Source organism: Bos indicus x Bos taurus, chromosome 5, assembly GCF_003369695.1.
Source record: "Bos indicus x Bos taurus breed Angus x Brahman F1 hybrid chromosome 5, Bos_hybrid_MaternalHap_v2.0, whole genome shotgun sequence".
Taxonomy (NCBI): domain Eukaryota; kingdom Metazoa; phylum Chordata; class Mammalia; order Artiodactyla; family Bovidae; genus Bos; species Bos indicus x Bos taurus.
The window spans coordinates 100,947,345-100,960,093 of record NC_040080.1 but is presented as its reverse complement, the minus strand read 5'-3'; the positions used below and the strand labels follow the sequence as shown (position 1 = coordinate 100,960,093).

At 43.9% G+C, this 12,749-nt stretch overlaps 1 long non-coding RNA gene across 1 annotated transcript; it reads left to right on the top strand.

Annotated features, from left to right (window-relative positions):
• Positions 1 to 665: 665 nt before the first annotated feature.
• LOC113893296 lies at positions 666 to 1,757 on the top strand. Its single transcript, XR_003511275.1, has 3 exons — positions 666 to 985; positions 1,407 to 1,539; positions 1,656 to 1,757. It is a non-coding gene; the product is annotated as an uncharacterized LOC113893296 (long non-coding RNA).
• The last annotated feature ends 10,992 nt before the right edge of the window (positions 1,758 to 12,749 follow it).

Genomic DNA, 12,749 nt, shown 5'->3' with positions numbered 1-12,749 from the left:
TCCAAATCTTCTCTTCTCTGCAAATGTTTAACCATCTGCAAATGTTTAAACCCTCCTTCTGAAATGACTTCCAGTTGCTGCAGCTTCTCTGCCTGCCCCCCTCATCTATCCTCTCTAAAGTTCTCAGTCCTACCTCCTCACCTCCAACAACCAGCATCAAAAAGAAGCACATCAGACAGCTGCCCATTCTAAGCATGTGCTTTGTATCTCCAGCATAAACAGAAGGCTTTTATGAAACCAAACATGTACCTTCTTTTCACTCTTTTGAATGATCAGAGTAGAGATTTTTCTTCCTAATCAGTACCGTGGCTCCCAAAGATTGTTAGAACCAAGCTCATGAAGAATGAACGCAAAAGAATGATTATGGTCTTGAGGGGAACATGATGAGTCTTCTTTTGATCTCCTGACGACCCATCTTCACTGGGTAAAACAAACAAAGGTATTGACTCATTTCAATTTACTTAGCTGGTACTTGGAAAATAAGTATCTGAAAAAATATGTCAATGTTTTTATGTATATCCAGTTTTTGACTGCAAGTCCAGATGGCTCAGTGGTAAAGAATCTGCCTGCAATTGCAGGAGATGGTGGTCCAACCCCTGGGTCAGGAAGATCCCCTGGAGAAGGAAATGGAAACCCACTCCAGCATTCTTGCCTGGCGGGCCACAGTCCAAGGGGTTGCAAAAGTCGGAAGTGACTTATCAGTTAAACCACGACAATAGAAAACCTAATAACTGCATAAACCGTAGGATATTACTGAATGCTGGCATCTAAAGCTGGATGCATTAGAAAAGTCTATGCTTTTGTTTTTTTTTTCCATTCAAGGTTAGAATCTGTGACTCTGCCTCCAGAATTCTGCTTGGCATTTTCACATAACTGTGTTCAAGACAGAAAGTTCTGAAAATAATGGAGCCACCAGCAGACTTCCCCTCCCATCTCAGTCAGCATGGAGGCACCAGGCCAGTCTGAGCTATAGAGAAGCAAAGAAGTGAGTTTCTGGCAAGGGAGGTCATGACCAGGGAAAGCGTCTGCTTCATTGTGTTCAGAATATTTTAAAAAATAGAGCTTTATTTTATTCTAAAAGTTAATACATAATTATTTAGAAACTTCGTGGAAAAAAAGTTTTCCCAATGCCATGGCCCAAAGTTGTTTTTCAGTGTACTATTTTAACACTGTTCTAATCGTACTGTACAGAGTGAATTTTTTCCTTTTTTTTTTCATTTAACATGGTTATTTTAAAGCTCTATGGTTTTTGAGAAACAGGTACCATTTTGAAATAAAATATTATAGAAGCCAAAGGAAGCAAGATGGGACAGTGGAAAGAGGGCTGGCTCAGGAGTGAGGAGAACATGCTTGTGGCCGGGGCCCTGGTACTAATCCATCACTGTATTCCTGTTTCCTCGAAATAGAGAACTGTGTTTCCTTAGTTCCCGCATTTCCAAGTCTTCAAGATCATGAGAGCTGTACCTTTGAGACACCCAAGCACGCTGTCCAGTTGCTGACTCAACTCAGAAGGTCAGGACCACAGAGACAAGCAGACAGGTGAACTGGAGGTTACCACCGAAAGAACTGAATGCCTGATACATAATAACGTAAGATATCACACATAATATGTACTACATGACATTAATGTAATACCAGTCCTTCTTATTTTTCAGTGGAAGTCAGAAAGCTGCATGTTAATGTGAAATTATTCACTTTTTAAACATGGGCTGATGCTGAAGGTCTGATGCTGAAGCTGAATCTGCAGAGTCATTGGAAAAGACCTTGATGCTGGGAAAGATTGAAGCCAAAAGGAGAAGGGGGCAGCAGAGAATGAGATGGTCAGATGACATCACTGACTCAGTGGACATGAATTTAGGCAAAATCCAAGGGATAGTGAAGGTCAGGGAAACCGGGCATGCTGCAGCCCATGGGGTTGCAAAGTCAGATACGACTTAGCAACTGAACAATAACAAAACATGGGCACATAATTTGCAAAACAAAATACTTTAGAAGCCAAACAAAACATGTCTATTAAATGCAGTCTGCAACTCTGGCTAAACTAGTGGCCAACTTGAGCAACACCAGGTAAAAAGATGTACAGGTATATCATAGAGGAGTGCTAAGAACAGCTGCTTATAAGACATTTTGGCTACACCGCTACTGTGTTATTAGAATCCATCTAAAATATCGACTGTTTATATTAATGGTGAATAAATATAGTCTATGATTTTATCATCTCTAGTGTTTTACATTGATGGTAACTGATAATTACTTCCCACCGCTGTTTCCAAAACACCCCGGGGTAGGAGCTGAGCTTTGATGTGCTCTTTTGAATACATGTGTGCTCTACGGGAAACATCTGAGACAGGACCCTGCTAGGCCATGTCTCCTTTCATATGTGTGTTTCATGTTCATGATTTTTTGTGGTTCAAAATCAAGTCCTGCGTCTTTTGTCTCAATCATTCCGGGTAAGGACAAAATGAAAATGAAAAAGTCTTATGAAATGAAAAATGATGAAAGTCTTAGACAGGAGTTCCCTTGAGAAAGAACCGCCACCGCAAGTAGTTTGCTCTCTTCTCACACTGATGTTGCATCTTTAATCTCTCCTTTTCAGAGAGACAATGAATGATCAACGTCACCAGTCACCGCGGGCCTTCGCGCTCCGTGGTTTAGACTCCCACTAGCTGAGAGCAGGGCAGAAAGAGGATCTGACAACTTTGAACTTTCTATGTGATTTTTGCCTTCGCCACAGTTGTTATTAGGGTTCTAAAAAGGCAACAGCTCCCTACAAGAACGTCGAGTTTCTAAATGATTCATCTTCTCACAGACCTTGATATTTAATCCAGGTGTAGGAATAAACAGTAGCCCTTGGGTCCTCTCCTCGGGGCTTGGAAAGGCTTCAGTGAAATTCTATAGCAAAAGGCCCCCGTGCTTCCCCTGACTTTCTTTGTTCTACCAACTTTTTATCTCTGAAAAGCAGAGGGATTTCCTTTGGGGATTAAGCTGAGGAAACAATTTAAGGTAGCGATAGTGTTTCATTAGCATCATGAGATGCAAAAATATCCTGAAGTCAATTCAACAAGCAGCTCTTTGCCCTGATCTTAGAAGGTTCCCCCTGTATATCGAGCAGAGAGGATCACAATCCCTTGCCTCAGTGAGGCTTCTCATCCTCTGATCTGGCCTCACCAATATCTTGGACAAACCGTAGTGGTTTTTTGAGTAAGGCAGAGAGGTGTCTCACCTGAATGCGATACATGCCTTTTTTTTTTTACTTTTTCATTTTAAACTTTTTACCCATTTTATTTTACTAACATGAACTCATTTTGAAATATGGCTGATTGACGTTGTTGTACAGCAGAAACTGGGCCCTCCCTGGTGGCTTAGTCAGTAAAGAGTCCGTCTGTAATGCACGAGACCTGGGTTTGATCCCTGGGTCAGGAAGATCCCTTGGAGAAGAAAACGGCAACCCACTCCAGTACTCTTGCCTGGAGAATCCCATGGACAGAGGAGCCTGGTAGGCTGTACAGTCCGTGGGCTTGCAAAAGAGTCGCACACAACTTAGTGACTAAACCACCACCACACCAGAAACTAAAACAACATTGCAAAGCAAGTTTATTCCAATAAAAAAATAAAAGGAAATGGAACATTCCAAAAAAAAGATAACGTAGAATAAAATTTTAAACACACACATGAAATGAATAGGTCCTATTCTCATCCTGATGTGCCCTGGTTTTGAGTCACTGAACAGAGATAGAAGACCAAGACAGATGATTACTTTTCTTAATGACAGACCTTAGAAGCTTCTGTTCAAAGAATGACGTGCAAGTGAAGAGTTTCCTGTTCACAGAAGGCCAGTGCGTACTCTACAGATTGCTCCTCCTCACACTTCTTATTCCAAACCCGGAGTCTGCAGAAGGATGAGGATAAAACCGTAAAAGAAAAGGATTTGTGTCAAAAGCTACTAATGCTAGCCTGACATATCCATCTCCTGTCAACACAGAGCTAGATAAAAAGTACATACTTAGCTGCTATTCAAAGAGCCACTGAAAAAAACCTTGAAATAAACAGCATATATCACATTCTATTAGATTTCTCAAAATTTTACATTCTGATTGATGCCTGACATTTACTTTAAAAATGTTCAGTAGTGGTAACCTGAATGAACAGATTTTAAACTAACCATAAAATAACCGCGCTTGTATTAATTACTCTTGAAGCCCTAAAGTATTTGTTTTTATTAATTACTTTTGAAGTAAAACAAGTTTTATTCTCTTTTGGTTAATGATTAACCTCAACATTTTTCAAAGTGCCAACTATTTTTTTCACATTTCCTTATCTAACTTTGTTATATTTTCCTTTTACTTATTATGATCACTCTTTACATTTTTAGGGAGACATTTGGTTCATACTTTCATTATTTTGGCTCAGTTTAGTTCAGTCACTCAGTCGTGTCCGACTCTTTGCGACCCCATGAATCGCAGCACACCAGGCCTCCCTGTCCATACAACTCCTGGAGTTCACTCAAACTCACGTCCATGGCGTCGGTGATGCCATCCAGCCATCTCATCCTCTGTCATCCCTTTTTCCTCCTGCCCCCAATCCCTCCCAGCATCAGAGTCTTTTCCAATGAGTCAACTCTTCGCATGAGGTGGCCAAAGTACTGGAGTTTCAGCTTTAGCATCATTCCTTTGAAGGAAATCCCAGGGCTGATCTCCTTTAGAATGGACTGGTTGGATCTCCTTGCAGTCCAAGGGATTCTCAAGAGTCTTCTCCAACACCAAAGTTCAAAAGCATCAATTCTTCGGTGCTCAGCTTTCTTCACAGTCCAACTCTCACATCCATACATGACCACTGGAAAAACCATAGCCTTGACTAGACAGACCTTTGTTGGCAAAGTAATGTCTCTGCTTTTCAATATGCTATCTAGGTTGGTCATAACTTTTCTTCCAAGGAGTAAGCGTCTTTTAATTTCATGGCTGCAGTCACCATCTGCAGTGATTTTGGAGCCCCCCAAAATAAAGTCTGACACTGTTTCCACTGTTTCCCCATCTATTTCCCATGAAGTGATGGGACCAGATGCTGTGATCTTAGTTTTCTGAATGTTGAGCTTTAAGCCAACTTTTTCACTCTCCTTTTTCACTTTCATCAAGAGGCTTTTTAGTTCCTCTTCACTTTCTGCCATAAGGGTGGTTTCATCTGCATATCTGAGGTTATTGATATTTCTCCCGGTAATCTTGATCCAAGCTTGTGCTTCTTCCAGCCCAGTGTTTCTCATGATGTACTCTGCATAGAAGTTGAATAAGCAGGGTGACAATATACAGCCTTGATGTACTCCTTTTCCTATTTGGAACCAGTCTGTTGTTCCATGTCCAGTTCTAACTGTTGCTTCCTGACCTGCATATAGGTTTCTCAAGAGGCAGGTCAGGTGGTCTGGTATTCCCAGCTCTTTAAGAATTTTCCACAATTTATTGTGATCCACACAGTCAAAGGCTTTGGCATAGTCAATAAAGCAGAAATAGATGTTTTTCTGGAACTCTCTTGCTTTTTCCATGATCCAGCGGATGTTGGCAATTTATCTCTGGTTCCTCTGCCTTTTCTAAAACCAGCGTGAACATCTGGAAGGTTTTATCTCATCTAATTTGACATATCGCATATCTACTTGCATTTAAAAATACTCTTTACTACATTTGGGAGTTTACTGTCTGGCCTGAATGTTATTCAGTTAAGTTTTCTTTTTCATATTTTCTGATTAGTAAATCTGATTTTATGATTTACTCTCTGGATATATGGAATACAGAGTTGTGACTTACTTTTGTGTTACAGTATGTGGTCAATATTTGTATAAAATATACTTGGGCAAAAAAACAAACTTGGTTATATTTCAATATAATTTTCACACATATGTTAAATCTGCTGTATTAATTTTGTATCACTCTGTGTCATGTGGATTAACTAAATTCTACTTATGAACTGTTGATATTCCTTATTACATTATGTATTGTATTTCTGCCAATTTTTTCTATTCATGTACTTTATAAACTTAGAAGTTTAAGGTGACTGAGTTATTTTTCCTACAGCTTTGGGTTGTGAAATCTACCTTATTATGAGAAGAATTTCAAATCAGAGGCTTTATTTTTAATATTAATAGAAACATGCTTGAGATTTGGTCCAAAAGAAACTGCAGCTGATGGACTTTGCAAACAAAAAGTAGTTATACACACCCTTCCCACCCCCATTAACCTGTGCCTCTTGGCAAGCCATTGACCTATTTTCCTAGTAAGGCCAGGCTACCATTGTGTTATCTGGCTGAGTCACAGTTGGGGCTTATAAAGGACAACCTGGCAATTACACTGTGTTCCTAGATTCAATGTACATCCATAAATCCTCTGGTGCATGAAGTCTAAGATCTTGTGACTTGCTAAGGCAGCATACTGTATAAGCCATCAGGGAAAATGAAGCATATAGTGCATTGATGTAATTCCACTTATCTACTACAGACCTGTTTTTATCATTAAATTTGCTCATGAATTGAGCACAATTATTTGTCAGTAAACTCCAAATATTTAAATTTTTTTCTTTAGCAGCCAAATATTTCTACCCGGGGGCAGACGGTTTATCTTCCAATCCTGTTGCATGGTCTGGATACTCAAGATGGCTGTTCTCTTGCTCTCTGTACACCCCCTGTTCCATCAGTCCCTGCCTCCCCTACACCCCACGCACACGAACGTCTTTCCTCTGCCCTAGCTAGTACTTGTTCTAATCCTTAGGCCAGAAAGTCTCCACCCACCAGTTTATTAAAAGGAAACATCAGCCCTCATGATGCTGGTTAAACTGAGGGGGCTGTGAGGGATGTGGCTCAGCTGCTGGTTTCCCTGGTAACTGATAAGCCAATAAGGGGGAATCATCCCCCCTATAAATGGGAGCCTCCTTCTGCTCTGGGTAGCAAAAATGGCTGCCACGTCCTGACTGCTCCAGGACCCCTTGCCTTGGATGTGTAAGCTCCCCTGTCCGATAAATCACCGATGGCTCTGTGGCTGTCTGAACTCTTTCTTTGGTCTCCAGGCTGGGCAAGTACAAGGCTTGCAGGCAGGCAGGGTGCAGTCCCACAACTGCTGAGCCACAGACACTCCTATGAGTGCATGATGCAGGCAAGTAAGGACAGAGAATGGAAAGTTGTGGAGGTAACCCCAGGGTAGCCATCCTCTGGAGGGGGTAACCTCGAACCATCTATCCACTAGCATGTGTGGCCGAGTGACAGCTGGGTACCATGAGAGAAGTCTTTCTCTTCCATTGTATTGATATTCCTGCTAACCTCAGTCTCTTCCCAGGTTACAGTAACAGCCCCATGCTCCCGACTGCATGAGGATGACTGGTGAATACAGATGAATGCAAGGACCTGGATTATCTACAGAATACAGGGATACCCACACCCACCACCCCTAGACAATTATAGACACAGGCTTTAGGGATATTCACTCCGGAGCAGGCTGGTGAATCGGGTGTTGCCAGTTACCCGGAAGGGTTTGATAGGGGCCCTAGGCAACAGCAAAATAAAAAGAATACCCTTGGGCCTCTAGTCCCAGCTGTGGAAGGGTGCAGAGCAACAACACAGAGTGAGGAATAGATGGAGCAGCGGCTATGTGCAGTCTATGATGCTTTCCACCAGGTGGAAGACTTTCCAGAAAGCCTGCCTGAGTCCTTGCTGCTGCTGCTAAGTAGCTTCAGTCGTGTCCGACTCTGTGCAGCCCCAGAGACGGCAGCCCACCAGGCTCCCCCGTCCCTGGGATTCTCCAGGCAAGAACACTGGAGTGGGTTGCCACCTGAGTCCTTGAGCAACACACGAAAAAAACACTTGCTGTGAAGTTCAGGAATTGACGGACAAAAACAACATACACTGGCCTTTCCACCTGCCCTACATCCCTACTACTGCTGGGCTAATTGAAAGGATGAGTGGATGACTTAAACAACAGTTGAGATGGAAACCTGCTTTCTCCACACAGGGACTAACTTAAGCCCTATGCACTATATAACTCAACATCCCAGGAGCAGTCATCTCTAACCCTATGCCATATGAACCCAGAGGCAACTAGTCAACACAACCTGATTTCAACTGTTGACCACTACTGGTCAGGACAATAGCTCACTTTTGCCCTTGTCACAGGATCTACCCCAGGGGAACACACTATAAGATGGGACTGGAAGGTAGGTCCCCAGTGGCTCGAACAGAATTAGAGAAGGACTTGCAGATTTCACCGGGGCTTCTACCTGGCCCCTCCTAAGGCCACTAAGGTAATTAATCTGGGCCTCCCACAGGAGAAAGGCACCATCACATGAACCCTGTGGGCTGTTGTTAAACTGCCTCCCCAGTACTGGGCACCAATGGTGGGGATGGATAGTGGACAGGCAGAATTGTCCTGCAGGCCAGGGGGAAAGTCACAGGCAGGGTTGCTATGATCTCAGAATGCTGTTACTGCTTCCATCTTGCCTAGCGGTCATGATCTTCCCTGTACTGTGCCTGTTCAACATTTTATGTTTCTTCCTTAATCTGAACAGAGGGAATCTGCTTGTGGACTGGGCGACGACAGTGGCCTCACTGAGAAATGGGCTTCATTGCTGGGCTGACAGCAAGGTACTGCTATCATCCTTTGGACTTCCATGAAAGGGTGATCCAATAAAGCATCTGGCTCCAGAGTCTACCCACCTGTTGGACTCTTGATCCTCTCGCTGCTGTTGTCTGTACTTCATTTGTGGTATTTGGCTGGAAGGCACCTCTACATACCTGATCCCAGGGCTATCAAGGATGAGGGGCAGACCAAGATCATAAGGGTTATGCAGAGTACAAGTAGGGGTGGATGTGGTCAGGCCACTCAGATGACTGTTGTCTTGACTTTCTACATCATCTGCTCCACCAATCCCTGCCTCACCTGCAAAGCCTTGCGTGCACTGATCAGGTAGGTGGCCCCCCTCGATCATATGCACACCCTCCTTGTTCACCTGTACATCCACTTTTGTTCACGTGCCCCATCTTGGGTCACATGCATGGTTCCCCTTTGATCATGTACACACCCTCTCTTGATCACAGTGTACACCCCCTAAAAATCCGAAGTGTTCACCATGGCTGGCATTCTGTGTGCCCTCAAGGGTACATGTTATAGATTGAGATCTTGGGCCTACAGCTGCTCTGACATCTGGCTCATAGGTGGGATTTATTTCTTGGGATCCAAAGGTGAATTTGAAACCAGAAATCCAAAAATACTCTCAAAGGAGGCTAACCAGGGTCATTCCTCCAGCCCTTGTCCAGTCCACTTCTTATTGGCAGGAAGTACCCAGAGCTGACCTAGCCCTTTTCCCTCCAGATGAAAGAATGATCCAAAGATGAGGGGCTGAACCCAAAGGTTCAACCCACTCCACTTGCCCTCAGGAATTAAAGTCGTGAAGACTTTGGGTTCTCCAATCAGCACAGAGCCTAACTAACGAGCTCTTTCCTGGAGGAATTACTTTCTAGGAACTTGGAGCCTCAACTGTGTCTAGCTGGGGCTCAGCAGGTGAGACTGAATAGAACCCTGGACCCCTACCCTGGGCCTGTGCCCTTTGCCGCCTGGTCTGTTGTGAACGTTTAGGGACCTGGAGCCTGCGCAGAAGGGCACTTCCCCTGCATCTTTTGCCAGTTACCTTTGCCCGCCCTCCTCACGCAGCCTACTCCCCAGCCTGCCTAGCAACTTTATCCTGATCCATCAGTGCCTTCTCTGAGGCAGATCTGAAGCCTGTCCTGTCTCCTTGCCTGGCTTTCTCCAAAGAAACCCTCTCCTCAGTTCTACCGTCTGCATCTGGACTGGCTGTGTATCTGGCAAGACGAACTTAGTTGTTTGGTGACCAGTTTGGAAGCCAGTGGGAGGGCATCCAGAGGGACCTTTGCCTGACGATCATGGTCCCCGGGGGCACTAATAGCCGGTGTATGAGCACCTGTGGCCTTGGGTCCCTTGCTTCCAGCACCACCCTGGAATCCTCCAGGCACCACCCATCACCTGAGCTTGATTTGGGGTTTGGGTAAGATGACACCTTTTGCTGAGTAACCTCATTATGGAAATGTACCTGGCTCTAGGTTGTTCCATGGAGCTTTCCAGATTGTGCTAGTGGTAAAGAATCTGCCTGCAACTCAGGAGACAGAAGAGACACTGGTTCGATCCCTGGGTTGGGAAGATCCTCTGGAGGAGAGCATGGCAACCCACTCTGGTATTCTTGCCTGGAGACTCTCATGGACAGATGAGCCTGGCAGGCTACACTCCATGGGGTTGCAAAGGATCTGACAGGACTGAAGTGGCTTAGCATGCATGTTGGCTGGGTTTGTTCCACAGTCCTGAGTAGATCGTAGTTGGAAGTCCCACTGGCGGATTTTGGAGGCAATAGGAAAGATCTTGGCTGCTGAGGTTCTCCGTGCCTGGGGGAAAGGTTCAGTTCAGCTATTTGTCCTTTTGTTCTGGTCTTCTGTGTCCAGGACCCTCTATATCTGATTGTCTTGTTAAGGATTAGATATCGGGGACTGAGCTTCTTGCTGAGCACAGTAAGGACCCTGAGATTTTGGTACTGCAAGCACCTGGAAGCAAGCCCCTTCAGAATGGTGGTGGTGGTAGTTTAGTCACATCTGACTCTCAGGACTCCATGGATTGTAGCCCACCAGGCTCCTCTGTCTATGGGATTTCCCAGGCAAGAGTACTAGAATGGGTTACCGTTTCCTTCTCCAGAGGGTCTTCGCCTAGGAATCAAACCTGCATCTCCTGCATTGCAGGAGGATTATTTACTACTGAGCCAGTGGGGATTCCCCTCAGAATGGATGATGTTAATTCAACAACTTGCCATTTCCTCTAACTTGCATTCTCCAAAATTGGGTGACTTTGAGTAAGAACAGAAACGGTATATATCTAACAGAAGCAGAAAATATTAAGAAAAAGTGGCAATAATACACAGAAGAAGTAGACAAAAAAGATCTTAACAACTTAAATGACCATGATGGTGTGATCACTCACCTAGAGCCAGACATCCTGGAATGTGAAGTCAAGTGGGCCTTAGGAAGCATCACTATGAACAGAGCTAATGGAAGTGATGGAATTCCAGCTGAGCGATTTCAAGTCCTACAAGATGATGCTGTAAAAGTGCTGCACTCAATATGCCAGCAAATTTGGAAAACTCAGCAGTGGCTACGGGATTGGAAAAGGTCAGTTTTCAGTCCAATTCCAAAGAAGAGCAATGCCAAAGAATGTTCAAACTCCTGCACAATTGCACTCATCTCACACGTTAGCAAAGTAATGCCCAAAATTCTCCAAGCCAGGCTTCAACAGTACCTGAACCATGAAATTCCAGATGTTCAAGCTGGATTTGGATACAGATCATTGAAAAAGCAAGAGAGTTCCAGAAAAACATCTACTTCTGCTTTACTGACTATGCCAAAGCCTTTGTGACTGTGTGGATGACAAAAAAACTGTGGAAAATCCTTAAAGAGATGGGAATACCAGACCACCTTACCTGCCTCCTGAGAAATCTGTATGCAGGTCAAAAAGCAACAGTTAGAACCAGACATGGAACAATAGATAGGTTCCAAATTGGGAAAGGAGTAGGTCAAGACTGTATGTTGTCACCCTGCTTATATAACTTCTATTTAGAGTACATCATGCAAAATGCTGGGCTGGATGAAGCACAAACTGGAATCAAGATTGCCAGGAGAAATATCAATAACTTCAGATATGCAGAAAACACCACCCTTATGGCAGAAAGTCAAAGAGGAACCAAAGAGCCTCTTGATGAAGGTGAAAAAGGAGTGAAAAAGCTGACTTAAAACTCAACATTCAAAAAACAAAGATAATGGCATCCAGTCCCATCAGTTCAGTTCAGTTCAGTTCAGTCGCTCAGTCATGTCCGACTCTTTGCAACCCCATGAATTGCAGTACACCAGGCCTCCCTGTCCATCACCAACTCCCAGAGTTCACCCAAACTCATGTCCATCAAGTCAGTGATGCCATCCAGCCATCTCATCCTCTGTCGTCCCCTTCTCCTTCTGCCCCCAATCCCTCCCAGCATCAGAGTCTTTTCCAATGAGTCAACTCTTCGCATGAGGTGGCCAAAGTACTGGAGTTTCAGCTTTAGCATCATTCCTTCTAAAGAACACCCCGGGCTGATCTCCTTTAGAATGAACTGGTTGGATCTCCTTGCAGTTCAAGGGACTCTCAAGAGTCTTCTCTAACACCACAGTTCAAAAGCATCAATTCTTTGGCGCTCAGCTTTCTTCACAGTCCAACTCTCACATCCATACATGACCACTGGAAAAACCATAGCCTTGACTAGACAGACCTTTGTTGGCAAAGTAATATCTCTGCTTTTTAATACGCTGTCTAGGTTGGTCATAACTTTCCTTTCAAGGAGTAAGCATCTTTTAATTTCATGGCTGCAATCGCCATCTGCCCATCACTTCATGGCAAATAGATGGGGAAACAATGGAAATAGTGACAAACTTTATTTTGGGGGGGCTCCAAAATCACTGCAGATGGTGACTGCAGCCATGAAATTAAAAGACTCTTGCTCGTTGGAAGGAAAGCTATGACCAACCTAGACAGTTTATTAAAGAGCAGATACATTACTTTGCTGACAAAGATCTGTCTAGTCAAAGCTATGGTTTTTCCAGTAGTCATGTATGGATGTGAGAGTTGGACTATAAAGAAAGCTGAGCACCGAAGAATTAATGCTCTTGAACTGTGGTATTGCAGAAGACTCTTGAG